Source organism: Zalophus californianus, chromosome 9, assembly GCF_009762305.2.
Source record: "Zalophus californianus isolate mZalCal1 chromosome 9, mZalCal1.pri.v2, whole genome shotgun sequence".
Taxonomy (NCBI): domain Eukaryota; kingdom Metazoa; phylum Chordata; class Mammalia; order Carnivora; family Otariidae; genus Zalophus; species Zalophus californianus.
Genome location: NC_045603.1, coordinates 27414307 through 27435194, shown reverse-complemented (window position 1 = coordinate 27435194; position 20888 = coordinate 27414307). Strand labels below are relative to the sequence as shown.

At 39.2% G+C, this 20888-nt stretch overlaps 1 long non-coding RNA gene across 1 annotated transcript in view; it reads right to left on the bottom strand.

Annotated features, from left to right (window-relative positions):
* Window positions 1-17075: 17075 nt before the first annotated feature.
* LOC113922964 overlaps window positions 17076-20888 on the bottom strand; it is a 179290-nt gene continuing 175477 nt past the window's right edge. The window contains exon 6 of the long non-coding RNA XR_003520125.1: window positions 17076-17201. This is a non-coding gene — a long non-coding RNA (uncharacterized LOC113922964). The remainder of the gene's footprint in view (window positions 17202-20888) is intronic.

Below are 20888 nucleotides of genomic sequence, written 5' to 3'. Positions count from 1 at the left end.
GAGAAAGAAATTATTTTTGTTTTGTCAATTAAAAAGGTAGTCAAGATTTCACACTGGCCCCCACAGGGTGAACATGGATCCCACAGGGTGAACATGGACCCCCACAGTGTGAACATGGCCCCCACAGGGTGAACATGGACCCCCACAGTGTGAACATGGACCCCACAGAGTGAACATGGACCCCATAGGGTGAACATGATTGTAATCTCCCTTCAAGCATCACCTTTCACACAGCCTCCCAAGCTACAACAATAGAGTTTGTCTCAAATCTTCCCTCATCTGCATATTTAGCCATTAAGACCATTGAAAGCTATCTTTAAAATGTCCTGCAAGTTCAGCCCTTCTCCATCCCACTGATACTGGTTCAGGCTTTGGTCCCTATAGCAATAGGCTGTTACAACAGCTGCAAACGGTATGCCCCAGAGTGGTCCCTGTGCCAATCCATCTCCATGCTGCCACCAGACTTCCCTCTCACCCAAGTTCCCTGACATCCACTTAGGCTTCCAGATGGTTCAACTCATCTCTGAAGTCTCATCTCTTGTCCTCTTACAACCACATTCTCATGCTTCAGGCACAATCAGGAAATAGTGGGCTGTATGTATGAGTCTGAAGCTCAGTGAAGCAATCTGGAACAACCAAGATTTACAAATATAGTACTTATTTATTCTTAGTTGTCCTATAGCAAATACTGTGGTGCACCATCCAGTTTCTCCCCCTCTCCCTGCCCCTTCAAGACCATGATGCCCATTCCTCCAGCTGCTGGGAGCACTGGATCACAGCTGAATCCCTGTCCAAAGGAGCTGCCTCACCCAAGCCTATGTCCCCTCCCGGCCAGCAGCCCACAGTCAATAACTGATTGAAGCAGGACACAAAAGCCCAGACCCCTTGCCTTGATGGGGAAATAACTCTGAAGGGTTGTCCCAGCTCCAGAGTTTCCCATCGAATAGGCTGAGTCTTCTGTTCAACTTCATTCTCTGCCCAAACCTGCTTCCCTCACTTCCAGGGAGCATGTCCCAGTGAACCTCCTCCATGGAAATCTCAGGTTCAGAGTCCATTTCCAGGAAACGCAATGAAAAGAGAGTTTATCTCTTAAAATTAAAAATATATATATTATTATTTCATAATTAGTGACTTTCATTTTAATTAATGTTCATACTTGACTATTAACCATTTTTAAGGTTCTGTTTTTATTCAGAATGTTTAAGTAAAAAGAAGGGACATCTCTACCTTTAAAAAAAAAAAAACTATTAAGGGGCGCCTGAGTGGCTCAGTCAGTTAAGCATCTGCCTCACTCGGATCATGATCCCAGGGTCCTTGGATCATGCCCCATGTAGGGATCCCTGCTCAGCAGAGAGGCTGCTTCTCCTGCTCCTGTTCCCCGTGCTTGTGCAGGTGCACTCTCTCTCTTTCTCTCTGTCAAATAAATAAATAAAATCTTAAAAAATATATAAATTATTAATTCTAACAACAACAAAACTATTAATCTCTATCCATTTCCACTATCAGGTATTGCTTAAAATGTTGGAGCCAGAACTCTCAATTTTAGCTTTCTCATTTCCCAGCTTTGTAACATTAGTAGGTTACATATCCCCTCTGTATCTCAGTTTCTTCATCTGTAAATTGGGGATAATAATAACAATATGTCATTCAATGGGTTGTTGTGGAGATTAAATGAGTTATCATACATAAAGTATTAAGAATGGTGCCTAGCCAAAAATGAGTGCTTAAATTCATTGGGGTAACATTAACTGCTATAACAAATAAAGCTAAAATGGTTTTATTTTTTAAAAGATTTTATTTAGACGAACCAGGAGAGATGATGGACTCTGAAAAACAAACTGAGGTTTCTAGAGGGGAGGAGGGAAGGGGGATGGGTTAGCCTGGTGGTGGGTATTAAAGAGGGCACATTCTGCATGGAGCACTGGGTGTTATGAACAAACAATGAATCATGGAACACTACACCAAAACAAATTATGTAATATATGGTGATTAACATAACAATAAAAAATTAAAAAAAAAAGATTTTATTTATTTGACAGAGAGAGACACAGCAAGAGAGGAACACAACCAGGGGGAGTGGCAGAGGGAGAAGCAGGCTTAGAGCAGGGAGCCTGATGCGGGGCTCGATCCCAGGACCCTGGGATCATGACCTGAGCCGAAGGCAGACGCTTAAGGACTGAGCCACCCAGGCGCCCCAATAGAGCTAAAATGGTTTTAGCTCAATGGTTCCACCACAATAGATATTTCTTCCTCATTTACGTGACATTCCAAGGTGTTCTTGGTCAATTGGGTGGCTTTACAAGGACCTACATTAATGGATTCCCACTTATCTCCAATACATAGCTTCTCCATCCCTATTAGCCAGAAAAAGGAAAGAACAGAAAGGAGTGTGTATAGGAGATTTCTAAGGGTCAGACTTGGAATTAGAACTCATTATTTCTGCTCACATTCTATTGGCTAGAACATATCACATGGCCACACCTAACTGCAAAGGAGCCTGGGAAATGCAGTCTAGGAAATGGATTTTAGTGACTGTGCAAAAAACCTGTCTAAAGTAATCGTTATTATTGCTCTCATTATTACCAACTTTCTAGCTTGGGCTCCCATCTTCATGCACCTGGCAAGTCACAATAGCTTCCTCACCAGTCTTCCCGACTCCAGACTTCCTCCCACCCAAACCCTTTCTCCACACCAAACCCAGAGTTATTATCTAAAATCCAAATCTAATCATCTCACTCACCATCCCCCAACTGCCAATTTAATATCCTTCTGTGACTCCTCACTGCCTCAGGATACAGTCAAAGTCCTTGCAGTTCCTCAAGGATCCAGTCAACGCACATCCCTTTGGTCTCACCTCCAGGCCCTGCTCATTTTACAGCTGGCATCTGTGACTGGACACTATGGATACTTCAGTGAATAAGGTATACAGGACTCTGCCCTATAGACTTTATATTTTATTTTATTTATTTTTTACTTATTTATTTGACAGAGAGAGAGAGCACAAGCAGGGGGAGTGGGAGAGGGAGAAGCAGGCCCCCCACTGAACAGGGAGCCCGATGTGGGACTTGATCCCAGGACCCTGGGATTAGGACTTGAGCTGAAGGCAGACGCTTAACGACTGAGCCACCTAGGCACCCCTAGATTTTATATTTTAGTGAGGTAACCAAAACCAGTAAACAAATCAATATACAATATTAAGTGAAGAAAAATAAAGGGTAAGGAAATTGAGAGTGGTGAACTAACTAACTAACTAACTAACTAAATAACATCTTAAATTTTACTGGCAAGTGAAAGCCATCCTCAGAGAAATACACTGTGGACTTGATCTTCACTGTAGTTACATATACCCCTGCGACTGCATATTACAAAAGAGTTCTTATCGTTGACCCATACTTGTGTTCCTTTGAACTTCTTTTATGACCGCTATTAAGAGAAACAATATAGAGCAATAAAGATTGCCTAATGTGCTATTTGTGTGGGATGTTGACAGAATAATTTAATTTATTATTGTCCACTGGGGAGTTAGAGTACAAAGGGCTCATTTTTTTCCCCTATAACCTTCTTTGCAAAAAAATTCAACATAAAATATTTAATAAAATCAGGTTTTACTCAAGAACGTAGAAGTGTTATTTTTTTAAATTGCCTGGACAACGTTATTGTCTCCTTAGTAATTTTTTAAATGTTATATTTGTGATGTTCCTGTCACTTTACTGTATTTAGATTTTCAAATTCAGGAGATGTGAAGTTAAAGATTTTCTTGTAGACGCTATTCACTTAACCAGGGTAAGTGGCTTGTATCTGACTTAGATCTTTAATTGTCAAACATAAGCATGTTCCATGATGTGACATCCACATAAAGCCATGAATTTCCACTCAGAATCCTCTACTAAAAAACTGAAACTTTTAATTCGTGATAGCAAAAGAAAGTTGCAAACAATCTAACTGTCAAATTGTTGGAAGATCTTTAAAAATTGGACTACTGTACTGTCATCAAAACTCAAGTTTTTGTAAAATACTTAAGAGCATGGAAAGATAGGTGGGATATAAAACCAAGTGAAGAGGGAGAATGTAAAAGAGTGTAAAGAACGTAATTGCATGAGTCTGGTTTAGAAAACTCAAAATTACCTGAAAGAAGTCAGCAGACTGGCAGGGGAGCTTTACAAAACTGTCAGAGGCCCAAGCCTTCTACATTGCTACTCTCCTTTCTTTAGCTGGTGACTTCCAAACCGTTGGCTCAAGGTGGCTGCTTGAACTCCATCCATTATACCTACATCCCAGCCAGCAAAAGAGGAAACAGGCAAAAAGAGCATGCCTCGCATAGCAGACAGAATAATGGCCTGCTAAAGATGCCCATGTCCCAACCCCTGAAACTCATAAATATGTTAACTTACCTGGAAAAAGGGATTTCGAAGATATAACTAAGTTAAAGATCTTGAGATGGGGAGTTTATCCTAGATTATCCAGGTGGGCCCAGTGTAATCACAAGGGTCCTTACGACAGCAGCAAAGGGTGAGAGTCAGAGAAGGAGATGTGACAGTAGAAGCAGAGGTCAGAGTGATGTGAGAAAGAGGCCCTGAGCCAAGAAAGGCATGTAACCTTTAGAAGCTGGAAAAGGCAAAGAAACAGCCCTTCCTAGAGCCTCCAGAAGGGACATAGCCCTGTCAACCCATTTTAGACTTTTGACCTCCAGAACCGTAAGATAAGAAATTTGTGTTGCTTTAAGATCCTAATTTCATGGCAATTTGTTACAGCAGCAATAGGAAACTAATGCATACTCCCTTAACTTGCCAAGGAAGAAGGTAAACATAGATAATAGGGCATAATTAACATATTCTACCACAATGTTTTCCTTTAAAAAAATGGAAATATATATTCCAAAGGAAATAGGTTAATTATGTTTTGCTAGAAATCTTTGGTTGCAAAAATGGAGTCCCAATCCCAATTCTAAGTTATATAATTTAAACAAGGGGAAGAAAGGTTATTTACAATATATTTGAATCTCACCCTATCAAGGAAGAAGTAAAGGATAAATTATATATCCATAGGGCTTGTAACCAAGGGCTCATCCAACATCAGCCCATGCCCTTCTCTCTCTCTCTCTCCTCTGCTTTTTCTCTGTTTTAGTTCATTCCCTTCTACTGAAGATGGACCTTACTCATATGATGAGAATCAAAGCAGTGGGCATCCCTGGGTCACTCAGTCCAACTTAAAGACCTTCACCTGATCGTTCATTCATTTGCCATGTGTTTATTGAACCAGGCCTGTGAAGACAGGCAAGTCCCTGGCCTCATTCTGGTAGCTGATACAGATAGTAAACAAATACATAAACAAGATCCTTAGAGATCAGGATCTTGTTTGTCATTATTCATTAGGTATGATGATGGAAATGTGTGGAGAGATGAAATACTGAATAACAGGAGAGACCACTTCATACTGGGTGGTCAGGGAAGGCTTCTCTGAGAAGCTGACATCTAAGACCCCAAAGAGAAACAAAGGAGATATGAGCGTGATCCAGGGGACAGCAAAGACCCCAAGATAATTTCTTGAAGCAACAGAAGGGAGGCCAGCATACCTGGTGCCAAGTGAGCAGATGGGGATAGTAAAAGATGAGGCTAAGAGCTACATCCAACAGAGTTTCATGGATAGATCTTGGTTTTTCTAGGAGAGTCCCCATTACATCTGTTTCCCCACCATAAATATTAAAAGCCATCCCAGGTTGGATGATACATTTTTCAGTCACCTTGCATATGCAGCTATAGGACACAGGATTTTCTCCTAAGAGAAATGGAAAGGTATTGAAAAGTTTTAAGCAGGGCCATACAAGTCTGATTTGTATTTAATAGCACTGGAGGGGCTCCTGAGTGGCTCAGATGGTTGGGTATCTGCCTTCGGCTCAGGTCATGATCCCGGGGTCCTGGGATTGAGCTCCACATCGGGCTCCTGGCTCAGCGGGGAGCCTGCTTCTTCCTCTCCCTCTGCCTCTCTCCCTGCTCATGCTCTCTCTCTCTCTCTCTGTATCTCTGTGTCTCAGGTGAATAAATAAAATCTTTAAAAAAAATACATTTAATATCACTGTAAACCAGAGAATGAGTTAATAAATGCAGTAAATTAAGTATGTCTATATTTGGAGTACTGATTTTCTAAAAATAGAAATCAATATTGAGATAAAATTAAAATAGGTACAATTGTGACTTAGCATAAGGCATAGATATACCCTCATCATCCTCATGAACACATAGACCTTAATATCACCACTCTGTTATTCTTCCTCCTCTTAAACCCAAAAGCACTTTCTGAGGCAGCACATAGCTCCAGCTTTCTGGGTCTCATAGCAACTTGGCAGCATAGTGCTTCTAGGCTGAAATCCCAACTTCCATGGATTCATACAGTTTCAGCCACAAATATTTACCTTACCTGGCTCCTGGGGCTAATTAAAAGGGTAGGGCTCCATTCCACTTGGCTCTCCCCTAAATTGTTTTCAGAGTCAGAAGGAGCTACCAGACAAGAATGACAGCCCCATAATTCATCTATACATTCACACCAGTGACTCCTTCGCAAATGTTCTTTTCAAATTTGGAAAACGGTCCATAGCCATACCCTGGATTTGAAATTGCATCTCCTTATAATGATTTCTCCTAGAAGCTGAAGTTATACTTAGCAGCACATCTATCTTCCAACTGCCTCTGGAAGAGAGAATCTCAGGATCAAATACTGATAACTTACTACACCAGTTAGAACACAGCGTTTCATCGCAAATATTTATCCTTATTGTAAAAATGATACATGTTTACTATAAAAGATTTGAGAAGGTGAGAGGCGCCTGGGTGGCTCAGTCAGTTAAGTGTCTGACTCTTCATCTCAGCTCAGGTCTTGACCTCAGGGTCATGAGTTCAAGACCAGCACTGCATTCCATGTTGGGCATGAAGCCTACTTAAAAAAAAGAGAGAGAGAGAGAGAGATTCAAGAAGATGAGAATTAAAAAGTGAATTTTTCCCTCCCTGCTCCCTCAGCCCCTGTCATGGACCCCAGTGAATGTCTTTCTCCTTGGTAACGTCTGTTACTAGTTTGGGCCATTTTCTATGCATATACGTGCAAATAGAGAAATATTTATTGGCATTTAAATAGGTCACCCTAAAGGCTTGAAGTGATTTCATGATAACAAGCAAGTCCAGATTTGATAAACCATGAAATGGAATCACATCGCAGTTCCCTGGCAGGAACTGAAGACTCAGCTCTCCTAGCAAAGCAGAATAGCTGAGTTAATCCAACAATTCAGAACAGGGTCAAGATACGAAATTCAAATCACCAGACCCAGGAAGAAACCAGACAGGAAGTATGTCAGGTCATTGAAGTCTGAAAGTACAAAAAATAATAGAATATATTCACTACCCGGTTGTTTCATATCTCAATATTTTGCCATATTTTCTCTTTAAAAAAAAAAAAAACCCAATATTCTGGATACAACTGATGCTCCCTACACCAACCCTCATCCCCTTCTTTCACTCCCCTTCACAATGGCATCCATTTTCCTGAATTCCAAGTTTCATTTTTTCCATGTTTTATGACTTTACTACATAGGTACATCATGTTTTTTCATATTTTTAAACTTTATTATTATATGAATGGCATCATACTTTGTATACATCCTTTTATAACTTTTTTCCTCATTAACACTACATCATAGAGATTTATCTAGATTCTTTCATCCCATTGTATGAATATTCCACACTGTAATTTCGCAGCATTACAAGCAATGCCATAATGAACATTCTTGTACATTTTCCTTGTTTACATATGTGAGACTTTAGGCTATTGACCTAGATGTGGAATTGCTGGTTCTAAAGTAACGTGCATCTTCAACTTTATTTGTAAAGTCAAATTGCTTTCCAACAAAGTGGTTGTATCAATTTATACTTCCACAAGCAGTCAACAGTTGTTCCATTTTGCCCCATTCTTGCCAACAATATATATTGTCAGATGTCTACATTTTTTAAAAGTTGGTAAGATAGCACATTGGGTAAGAGCCAGATTTTTGAGCAACACTCTTGGTGTCTAAATTCTGGCTTTATCACTTACTAGTTGTATGAGCTTCGGTCCTAATTTCCCTTTCTGGAAGAGAAAAGAGCTAGTAGTACCAACCTCATGCATTTATTGCAAGGTTTAAGTGTGTTAACACATGGAAAGCATCTGGAACAATGTATGGTTAGTGTTCAATAAATGTCATCCCTGTTTCAGAATTTTGAATTGGCCATTCAAGAATTCTTTTCTGTTAACTTCTTATTCCTTTTCATATTGATTTGTAGGTATTCTTTAAATCTCCTGAGTAATAATCATTTGTATTTATATGTTCCAAATATCTTCTTTTGGCCGGTAGCTTGTCATCTCAGTTTTTATGACATACTTTGTTAAGAAGATTTTTTGGTTTTATTTTTTTCAATAATCCAAGTTTTATTAGAGAAAAACTTCTAGTCCCCACTTCTAGTCCATGCAATACTCCAATTTTGGCCAAAAATGGGGGTGAGGTTTGGGGAGGATATCAGTTAGTCCAAGGTCCAAGATCCTAGCAATAAAATTATCAAACGAATTGTCATGAAGTTTTTAATCAGAACCTAGTCAAATGTATCATCCCATTTTTTTTCTTGTTTAATTTTTTCCTCATTTTGGTCGTAAAAATATTCTCAAATATTTTCTTTTTTAAAAGTTTTTAAAGTTTGCTCTTCACATTTAGAATTTTAGGATTTGATCCACCTGGAATTTAATTTTGTGATTAGTGTTAAGAAAGGATTTTTTTTTTTACTCTGACCACTTTTCCACATGTGAAAACAAATGTTTTGGTATCATTAATCGAATTTTCAGTGCCACTTCTTATCTTTCTATATATGTTTAGGTCTGGTTTTAGCCTCTCTGTTTTACTCCATTACTCTATTATTATTATTATTATTAATTTTGCCTGCAACAAATACAATAACACATAACAATACAATAATAATATTGTAATTCCTTACAATAGCTTTAATATTAATCTCCCCATTGCCATCTTTGTTGAGCTAATTCCTTTTCCTGTATGGTTCCAGGTTCAAGTTGCCCAAGAAGAATTTGTGTGAGACTTTGGGATGTGGAAGTGAAGGGAGGCTGTTACTCTGTGAAGGTCTTCACAATTAGATGGAATGACTGACATACAGACATGGAAGTAACCCAGAAGGATTCCATCTGGCCCTTGCTCTCTTCTGCTTTGCATTCAGCTTTTCCTCCCAGCTGCTGGTCGTACAGTTCCAATTGCTGGTCCTGCAGCTCAAGGTCCCCAACCAGACACTTGGCTAAGATCCATAGACAAGGTGGATGCACAGAAGCAATAGTTTTGCATAGACTTTTCCAGGTGCTCCCCTCTACAGTACAACCTCGGTAGCTGGGTGTGCTTGGCTTCTTAGATTTCCCTGTAATCTCTGACTTGTCTACCCACACCAGTGCTCCTAGAGGACTGGATGAAGATTCTTCTTTGATCCTCCAGCTTTTCCTTCCAGACCTTCATTTTGCCAACTCCTCCCATAGTTGTAAGGTCCACTTCCTAGAATGAGCCACTTATTTTTTTTTAAAGATTTTATTTATTTATTTGAGAGAGAGAATGAGAGATAGAGAGCACGAGAGGGAAGAGGGTCGGAGGGAGAAGCAGACTCCCTGCTAAGCAGGAAGCCCGATGTGGGACTCGATCCTGGGACTCCAGGATCATGACCTGAGCCGAAGACAGTCGCTTAACCAACTGAGTCACCCAGGCTCCCTAGAATGAGCCACTTATGTCATTACACTCATTGCAGCTTTGCTCTCTTGACTGAACCCTGCCTGACACACTGAATATGGTAGAGTGAGCCTTCCCATTTTCTCTTCTTCAAACTTCTTTCTCCTTTGCTCTTTCATATGACTTTTTGAATCATCTTGTCAAGTATACCAAAAAAAAAAAAAAATCACCTGGGATTGTTTTGAATTTATTAATTTGGGGAGAACTAGCATTTTTTGTAATATTTAGGTTTTTTAAAATTATTTATTGATGTTGTATGGTAATGCAAATTATTTTTATACTAATCCTGTATCTAGTAACTAGCTGGTATCTTATATTTGTTCTAATTGTTTGTATTTTCTCTTAGCTTCTATAAATGCAATACTATTCGTATGAGTAGTGATACTTTGTTGTTGTTGTTGTTGCTGTTGTTGTTGTTTTCTTTTCCAATCCTTACAGCTTTTCTTTTCCTCTCTTATTGCCCTGACTGGGACCTTCAAATAGTGACTGGATGGAAATCACTATTGGCATCTTTTCTTATCTTGATATTAAAGGGAATAATTCTAAAGTTTCACCAGTAAATATAATGTTTGCTACAAGTTTCTGATAGATATATTTGTTCATTTAAGATAATTCCCCCTACAGGGGTACCTGGCTGGCTCAAATGGTTAAGCATTCATCTCTCGGTTTCAGCTCAGATCATGATCTCAGCCTTATGAGACTGAGCCCCATGTTGGGCTCCATGCTCAGCACAGAGTCTGCTTGGGATTCTCTCCCTTTCCCTCTCCCTCCCCTTCTGTCCCTCCCCCTGCTCACATGCACTCTCTCTCTCTCTCTCAAATAAATAAATAAAATCTCTTTTAAAAAGAGAATTCCCCCTACAATTCATAGAAAAAAAAATCCTCAAATAACCCAATTAAAAAATGGTCAAAGACTTGGACATTTCTCCAAAGAAGAAATACAAATGGCTAGCAGGTATATGAACAGGGGCTCAGCATCACTAATCATTAGGGAAATGCAAATAAAAACAATAATGAGATATCATCTCACACCTGTTAGGATGGCTATTATCAAAAAAGCAAAGGTAACAAGTGTTGGCAAGGATGTAGAGAAACCGGAACCATTGTACACTATTAGTGGAAATGTGAAGTGGTGCAACCACTATAGAAAACACTATGGAAGTTCCTTAAAAAATTAAAAATGGAACTACCATATGATCCAGCCATCTCACTCCTGGATATATATATATAGAAGAAATGAAATCAGGATCTCTAAGACATATCTGTACTTCCATGCTCATTATAGCATTATTCACAACAGCCAACATATGGAACAACCCAAATGTAATGGCCATTGACAGAAGGATGGATAAATAAAATGTGGTCTATACATACAGTGGAATATTATTCAGCCTTAAAGAAGAAGTAAATCCTAACTTTTGCAACAACATAAATGGACCTGGAAGATATTATGCTAGGTGAAGAAGTCAGTCACAGCAGGACAAACACTCCCATGATTCCACTTATATAAAAGTGTGGTTAGAATGGTGGTTGCCAGGGGAAATGGGAAATTAGGAGATGTTCAATGAGCATAACATTACAGTTAGACAAAATGTTTAAGTTCTAGAGATCTGCTATGCAACATAGTATTTATAGTTAACAATATGGTTTGTGCACTTAAAAGTTTGCTAAATGGGAAGATCTCATGTTGTTTTCTTTCCCCTCCACACCCCCTCCAAAAAGCAAAGGGACTCAAAGAAACTTGGAGGTGATGGATATATATATATTACCATGATTGTGGGGGCTATCAGAAATGAATGTTTATGTTCAAACTAATCAAATTATACACATTAAATATGTGTAGCTTTTTAGTATATTGATTATGTATACCTCAATAAAGCTGCCTAAATAAATAACTTTTTTAAAAATGTCAGGCTTAGGTAACAGTGAAAGGGTAGGTTCTTGTCTTCACCAAGGAGAATCTGGGAAGAGATTTCCATTTGCAAATTGTTCCCTAAAATGGACAACTTAACATTTGCTAGATCAAATAGTGTCCAATATTCAGAATAATTCAAGTTTTGTGAAATAGATGTGTACAAAATAAAATTCCTTCTTATTTGTATTTCCTGTTTTTTAAAATTGAAAGAGTATTACATTTTAACAGATTATTTTTCTGCCTCTATTAAGGTAAGTATGTGCTTTTTCTCTTGCTCTTTCTCTTTTCAATTTGTTAATGTGGCAAATTATACTGATAGATTTTTTTCTAAGACTAAAACATCCTTGCTTTCCTGGGATAAACCCAGTAGTGTATTATTATTTTTGTCAAGTCAGTGACTTTGCTGAATTTTATCAGAATTTATACCTTTGTATTCGGAAGTAAGTTAGGCTTACAATTTTCCCTACTATCTTTGTCTTATTTTGGATTCAAGTTTGTGCCAGTCTAATAAAGTGAGTTTGGGGGTTTTCTTTCTTTTCATACTCTATTTCTCTAGAATAGTTCATAGAAGATTGGAACTATATGTTCTTGTAAATTTGGTAAGATTTGCCTGTAAGAAACTAACTATATCTTAATTCATAATGTGGGTGGGTAGATTTAACCACTGATTTAATGTCTTTCAAGGTCATAGGATTTAGGTCATTTATTTCCTCTTGAGTCAGTTTTAACTGTTCGCAGTTTCCTCGAAAATTGACCATTTTGCATATTTCAAATTAGTTGACATAAAGCTGTACATGATTGTCCCTTGTTACCTGGTTTAATTTCCAGTATATTTGTGGTTATGCTGCTTTTCAATTCCAATTTCAATATTGTTTTGGATATCTTTTGAATGTAAGGCTATGGTGAGACTGGCCATAAGGAAGCCCAGTTTTAAATGGGCTATAATGGCCAATTCTTACAATAGCCCAGAGTCTAAAGTAGGAATAGAAATAGAAAGACCACTAGAACTATTTCCCTACAACTTCTGTCTACTGCCCCTAATTCCTCCCTGTGAAATCACATAAACTCAAATGCATGCTTGTACATATCCTTAGAAATTCGTACTCTTGCATAAATGCAAAATGGTGGTGGTCTATTTTCTCTAAGTGCTCAGTCCATTCAAAAAACAGAAGACAATAACATATCTCTCCTGAAATGTATCTCCTGCAGCTTAAGTATCCTCAGTTTTTCTAACAGTTACTCAAATACCCTGGATCACAAGCTCTTTGCCAGCCTTCCCCTTCTAGTGATCCAACCCAGTGTACCAGCATCCTAAACTGAATCCTTTACCGCAGGTGTGGTTTGACCTACACAAGTAGGATGAGTCCAGTAGGACGGGACCCCTCCATTAGTGCTTCCTAAAATACACTGATCTGCTCACTCCATCACACTACTGACTCATGTTAATTTTGCAGTCAACCAAACATTTGGGTTTTTTTCACACATTCTGTGGAGGAATCTTTATTCCCAAGTAATACAGGAGCAAAACTTCATTATGTAATTTCTTAGTCTACCAACTTACAAAGAGAATTTAAAGCATACCTGAGCCATAAGCAAGTATCCTTGTGAACAAGGATGGAGGAGCTAGTAGACAGTCCTGTCCTCAGCAATGTGGAGGAAGAGATCTTCCTTTGTAAAGAAGGCATGACAGCTGGGTCATACCACAGTACAATTGCCACGAACAGGGAATGGAAAAGAATTACCATTTATTGAGAACCTACTGGGGGCCAAATCTATGTTAGGTGCTCTACATATGTTATCTAAACTTTAGTCCTCCTAACAACACCGAATCAAGGTGTAAAGATGTAAATAAATAAATGCCAGATAAAAATACCCACATTTTATTTATGAGGAAACCAAGACTCAGTGCATGACTTGCACAAAAGCTGAAAAGCAATGGAGCCTTATTTGACTCTAAAATCTGTGTAATTTCTTCCACACAGCCAGCCAGGAGTGAGTAAATGTGGGTGGAGGCATCAAGCGGCAAGCAACAAGGGCACTTGTGTAATGCTTTATAGTTTAATGAATGACTTTCACCTACATTAACTCTTTTAATTCGATCCTCATAACATCCTCATGTGGTAGGCAGAGGAGGTAATACAATCTCTATTTTACAAGTGAAGATATCAGCACTCCGAGAATCAAGTGACCTACCCAAGGTCACCCAGTTAGCCAGTGAGGTTGCAGGGCAGACCTTAACCCCAGGCTCCCCATCAGCAAGTGCCATGTGACCACCCCTCCTGGCCGCTGTTTAAGGCAATGAGGACATCAGAGGGCTGGAGCAGGTGCTTATGACCAATGTGGATGTGGGAAAGGGGTTCAAAACCCAAACCTTCCCAAGAAAATGTAATGCTCTGTTATTATTTTTTAATCATCTCGAGGCTTCAGGAGGCACAGGAGAAGGAAAGCCCTGGCTAATGGCCCAAGAAGCAGAGCAGTTTAGGACAAACAACATTGCTGTTTCTTCCACACAAGGCAAGGCCACCTTTTACCACTGACACCACTGGTGCACTAGATCATTGTGGGGAAGGGGGCTGTAAACCTACCGACCAATGGACCTATCGACCCTCATTTGATTTCTTCAGCAAAGCTAGAATCTTAAAAACAAAAACAAAATTCAAAATGAAGTCAAGTGTGTTCATGTCACAATCCATTGAAGACATGTAAATTTAACATCAGTCCAGTATGCACAGAACATCTGGTGTAACCAGTTACTTAAACTCCACTTAAGTCAAGCACCATCTTATTCAAGCCCTCAAAATAGAGGCTTTGTCTGCTAATTGCAATTCACCTGCTGGTAACCAGTTCCCATGTGGTCCCAAATGAGACCAAATCCCCCCAGCTGGGAGGTTCTCTTTTTTCCTCTGCCACCGATTCACATCTGTTGTCCTCTCTCAAACCTGGCTGAGAAACTGTTCTCCTGGAGGACCCTAAATTACTCAGGGAATTTTGCATGCCCTCAACACACAAGCCAGCATCTTTACCTGTTAACAGATGGTGGACATATGAAAGTTCCTTAGAGTTTTGTTTCTTCAACCAAGACATTACAAAATCCGGGAGCAGACCCTGAGCTTTTCTAGTGCTTTCCAAGCCTCACTGTGGTTCAAGTTCACCCAACCACCTTAAAAAAACATACAGATGGGGGCACCTGGGTGGCTCAGTCGGTTAAACATCTGACTCTTGATTTCAGCTCAGGGCATGATCTCATGGCCATGAGATCAAGCCCAATGTTGGGCTCTGCACTGGGCAGGAAGCCTACTTAAGATTTTCTCTCGTTCTGAGCCACCCCTCGCCCCCCACCAACTCATGAACTCTCTCTCTAAAAAAAAAAAAAAAACATATAGATGCCTGGCCTGCTCTCAGAAAGGATTCTGCTACAGAGAAATGTGTTAAACCACATAATAAGGATGCCATATCAGCATGTCAGCAAGATGCAAACTATAGAAAAAAAGAGATGAAGGGAGAGCTTATAGATTCAAAGAGACTTAAGAGACCTGACAGCCAATGTGACATTTGAACTTAGCTGATTCCCATTTCAAACAAACACAAGGTAAAAGCAACAAACAAAAACAAAAGAAAATTTGGAAATTTGGAAGGCAACTGAAATTTTGAACATCATTTGAGTATTTAATGATACCAAGGACTTTTTGCTATTTTCTGTTTAGATGTAATAATGGTATTGTGGTTATTTTTAAAAAACATGCAAAAAAACACTGGTAGAGAAAGGTACTGAAATGTTTTGATAATATTGAGAATAATGTGATGATAAAATATGATGTCTAGAATTTGCTTCAAAAAGGAGTAAATAGAAACCTAGATGAAGCAAGACTGGCCATTAGTTGATAATTATTGCAGCTGGGTATTAGGTTCATGGGAGTAAGTGGGGTTCATTATGCTTTTTTGGTCTACTTCAGTATATTTTTGAAAATTTCCATAATAAAATTTTAATTTCCTTAGGTTTATGAACTGTCGTATTTCTCTGCTCCACCCCCCACCCTAACACACTCATATGCATATTCATATATAGAGACCACCTATTTCAATGTGAATTCAATGTTTATTCCTTGGAGGAGAAGAAAGGGGACATGGGAGTAGAGCACTTTTGTACTGTGTACAAATGCAACACATTTCAGAGTTTCTCATATGATTTGTACTAGTTCTAGACTGAGGCATGTAGAAGAGCTGTTACTAATATCAAATCAGTCCATTTACCTCCGAAAGACTAGTCCCTCTCCTTTTAAATTAAAAGTTTGTTTCTTTCTTTATAAACTGCCATGCCTGCAGTTTATGAGGTTTGTGTGTTTGTGTGTATGTGGGGCCACCATGTACATCTGTGCAGGTTGTGCACAGCACAAGGGTTTCAAACCCAAGGGGGCATCCTTCATGTTGTCAACACTGTAGATTTGCATTTTTACAATGACAACTGTCTTGCAAGTGGTAATAAAATGTCTTGTTCTAACAAAATCAGTATTTGATAACTTTTCAACCAATGGAAGCGGGGGCTCCTTTTCTAATTATGGAGTAGCAGTGGACTGGGGGTAGCAGTGGACTCGATCTGCCTGACTGCCTGAATTTGAATTCCTTTCCCCAAACTGCTCACTGACTTCATAATCTTCCTAAGTTACTGAATAGTCCTGAGCCTAAGTTTCTTCATCTGTAAAATGGGACGGTAAAATTAAGAGCATTGTTCAAAGTTTTACATGCATATGAAACAGTGCCTGCCAAATTGTAAGCCCACAATCAGTGTCAGAGATTAACTATTAGAATGTATCTATTCATACATATCTAATTTTATGGGGGGGTGTCTGTGTGTGTTGTGTTGTGTCTTTCATAAATTCATCGAAAAAGTTATTAGAATGGACTTCAAGAAGACTATGTCCATTATTTTATTAACTCAGACTATTTTAAAAAGAGGACATTTTTTCCTAGCCACCAAGTTTTGAAAGATGCAGTAAAGCTCAAGGTCCATGTAAGCAGCCAGGGTTTATAAGCCTTTCTGCACACAGGAGCTATGTGCATATGCTGATGGAGAGCTCTCCGAAGAAATATTCTGGGGTTTTTCCATCCTGCTAACTACTTGGCCTGTAAGCCTGTAATGGGAAAAGATCCAGTGGGAGTTGCCAGCCACAAAAGGGGTATTACCCCACAGGGAGAATAGAGTCAAAATGCTTCAAGAGGTTAAAAATCTATTTTTAAAAGGAAAGAACACAGAGTATGCCTTTAACTTGTGTTAAAAATAAACTCAGACGCCTCCTTTACACTCCCACCCCCTCCCCCTGTCCTCCCACACCCTGTGCTGCCCATAGGGAAGAAAGAGTACCAGTGTTTCATTTTGTTTCTCCTCTTGAGTTTTTCTTTTCTTTCTTTTTTTTCTTTCATCTTTAGCCAAACATGAGCTACTTGGTTTTCAGTTCACAAAACAAGTTCCATTCTCTCTCAAAATTTCCTCAGGGATCTGCAGGAAGCAAGTTGGATTTATCATTTAGAATTAACCCGTGTCAGGGGCTAAGGAAAAAATCTACACGGAGATAAACAAAATGGATCCCTCCAGCTCTCCCCCAGGCCTGGGAAGCGTGCAGGGGAGACCATTCAGATCTCATTCAGAGGGCCTTTCAGGGAATGCTATTTAATGTTAGGGTTTAAGCATGGGCTTTTCCTGGGGCCTGGTTACCCTTAGAAACGCTGCTTTGCTGAGCGGCTTTCAATAAATTCCATTAAACAAATACAAAAATCCTATAGATCAGATGTGCCAGTTTTTGTTCATGAAAGAGCTAATCTAGTAGAGCAGAAAAGCTGCTGTCTGGAGTGAATAATCTTGATTTCTTAATGTATGTAGAGGGTAGAGGGATTTCAAGACCCCAGTGGGAGGCATAGATGTTGAAGAATAGAGAGACACAGGTTTGTCTGTACACAGTACTGACATTTCATTGGGTCGGGGGATGAGACATGAAGGGGTCACTGGGAGCTAGTTTACTTAAAAAGATTTTTTTTTTTTTTTTTAAAGAGACAGCCCTTAGTCAACACAAGATAAGGAAAAAGCAACAGAATTCATTTTAAGAAATAAAGGTCTAGTCTCAGGTCAGTCTCTACCTTGAAACATGACCTCAGTGAAGCCATGCACTTCCCTACAGTTTCCTTTTTACAAAATGAGATCCTCGCCTTCTTAGATCTATTAATAGGAATAGTGTTAAACTCTATACAGTTGACAAAAACAAAATATTGTATCAGAGCATTTAACAAGTTTAAAATCTCAGTACAAATATGTACTGATTTAAACATCATTCAAATTTAATGAAGTGATTTTGATGCATGTCTGACAAGGTAGAAGGGAAACCCTATCAGTAAAGGTTGAGGTTGAGCCAATTGTTTTCCATTTTTCATGAAAAGGAAACACTCTAGTGCATACCTGGGGGTACTAGCACCTAACCAAATATCCCTTGAAAACAAAGTACAGGTTCAAAGCCAGATTCCTAGCAGGAATGATCAGCCTCTGGGGCACTATGAAGTTCTTCATGGGGTCTTCTACTCAATATGCTCAACAGACATTATTACCCAATGATTACCCAATGCAGACCTTGTTTTCACCGTGTGTATATGCAACTATTTTTCCAAATGTATATGGATTGGTTGTGATGAATAAGATATAATTGATAAATTATAAATTCATTAATTTTATTTCTGTATTAGGTATTAATAAAATAAAAACTCATTTTAAAACTTCAGCAAAATCAAGTAGATTTTCAGCGTATGTTCTTTTCTTTTTTTTTCAGCCCTGACCATCGTGGATTTATTGGTATTAATCTATATTGATTAATTTGTATTAAATTGTATTTATTTGTATTAATCTACTTGCTCAAATGATTTCCTTTCTTTGATCTCTACTGTATACTGTGTCTATATTTTACAAAAGCAAAAGCCAAAATATAATTAAGTGTAATGGATAGGAATGTGTATAACAGGCCAATATTAAAACATCAGTACTGCCTCACATCTGATACTTTTCATTTCAGCAAACACAACTTCCTGGTCACTCACTATCATTTCTGATGACTCAATTATTGTTGAAATGTGTATCTGATTTTTTTGGTCATTTGTATATTTTTGTATTGAGACATAATGGACATATGACATTGTATTCGTTTTAGGTGTACAACATAATGATTGGATATTTGTATATACTATGAAATGATCACCACAGTAAGTTTAGTTAACATCCATCACCTCGCATAGTTACAAAATTTTTTTCTTTTTTTTTAAAGATTTTATTTATTTATTTTAGAGAGAGAACACACGTAAGCGGGGGGAGAAGCAGAGGGAGCTGGAGAGAATCTCAAGCAGACTCCCGGTTGAGCATAGAGCCCAAAGAGGGGCTCAATCTCACAACCCTGAGATCATGACCTGAGCCAAAAATCACGAGTTGGACACTTAACTGACTGCGCCACCCAGGCACCCCCCAAATTTTATTTCTTGTGATGAGAACTTTTAAGATCTACTTTCTTACCAACTTTCAAATATACAATCCAGTATTATTAACTATCATCACCATGCTGCACACGGAAGTTTGAACCTTTGACCCCCTTCATCCATTTCACTCGCTTCCCACCCCCTGCCCCTGGCAACCACTCAAAATATATTTCTTGATCAACCAGTACTAAAATTACAACTTCTGGGGCTCCTGGGTGGCTCAGTCATTGGGCGTCTTCCTTCAGCTTGGGTACTGATCCCAGGACCCTAGGGTCGAACCCCATGTTAGACTCTGCTCAGGGGGAAGCCTGCTTCTCCCTCTCCCACTCCCCCTCCTGTGTTCCCTCTCTTGCTGTGTCTCTCTGATGAATAAATAAATAAAATCTTAAAAAAATAAAATAAAATTACAACTTCTCTCAGCTAGGAACCCTGGAACTTAATATTTAACTTTTTGCCTTAAAAAGGCCTCTGCTACATTAGTTCATTAAGAAAGTAATGGGACAATGATGCTTGTCAGTAACTCAATGTAGTGCACTAAAAGTGAAGAATCAAGTCTACGATAAAAACATTTGAGTCCGTATCTATTTGTCTGTGTTGTTCCAGGAAGGACTGTGGGTGGCGTACAAAGATACATACAATTCAGCAAGATACAATCCACTAAATATAAATGAGGGGGGGAGGCAAAGACAATAGAATAGAAAGCGCATGGCCGTGGCGAGGTTAGGACATGAAAGGCATGCCTTGAAAATTCTACATGCTTCCAAGCACTGAGCAGTTTGACTCTGCACTTTGTACACAGCCAAAGGAAAAAGGGAACCATTATCAGGTACATAATTCATATTACTTGCTAAATAAATACAGACTGGCTTCTCACAAGAAGACCAACTCTTGGGGCACCTGGGTGGCTCAGTCGTTAAGCATCTGCCTTCGGCTCAGGTCATGATCCAGGGTCCTGGGACCGAGTCCCGCATCGGGCTCCCTGCTCCGTGGGAAGCCTGCCTTTCCCTCTCCCACTGCCCCTGCTGTGTTCCTGCCCCCCTCCCTCTCTCTGTGTTAAATTAATTAAATCTTTAAAAAAAGAAAAGAAGAAGAAGAAGACCAACTCTTTCAGCTGGCAAGATGAGAGAAAATTCAGGAAGGGCAGCATCCCCAAAGCATACTGTTGCAAATGGATCAAAAACTGAGTTTTAGCCAATATCCTCATGCCAAAATTTGAGTCAGTAATTAATCCAGTATAGCCTTTCCAACATTTGGTGGAAATTATCTTTGTCTTCTTATGTGGGGAAACAAGGCAGAGAAGAGTGATTTGCTTCCACTTCATACACCAAGTCGATTACACAGATAAAAATAGAAATAATGTGTCCTAGCAAGGAAGTAATTCTCAGTCCCATCTTACGTCCAGATGTGTTTCCAAATTATGATCTTTAAGTGTCCTGGAGAACTCTCCAATAGTGACCTTTTACCCCATTTTATTTTCTCTCACATCATCCCATTGCAATTTTCCCCATTCTGACTCTTAGCCTTGGTCACCTGGAGCACTCAGTGAGGTAGAAAACTGGATGGCCTCTGGGAAGGGAGAGTCAGAAGAAGATATAACAGGACGAGATAAAATGGCAAGGTTGGGATTCCTGGGGATAAACTGTGAAGACAGCCTAGAATCCGTCCCTGAAGAGAGGCT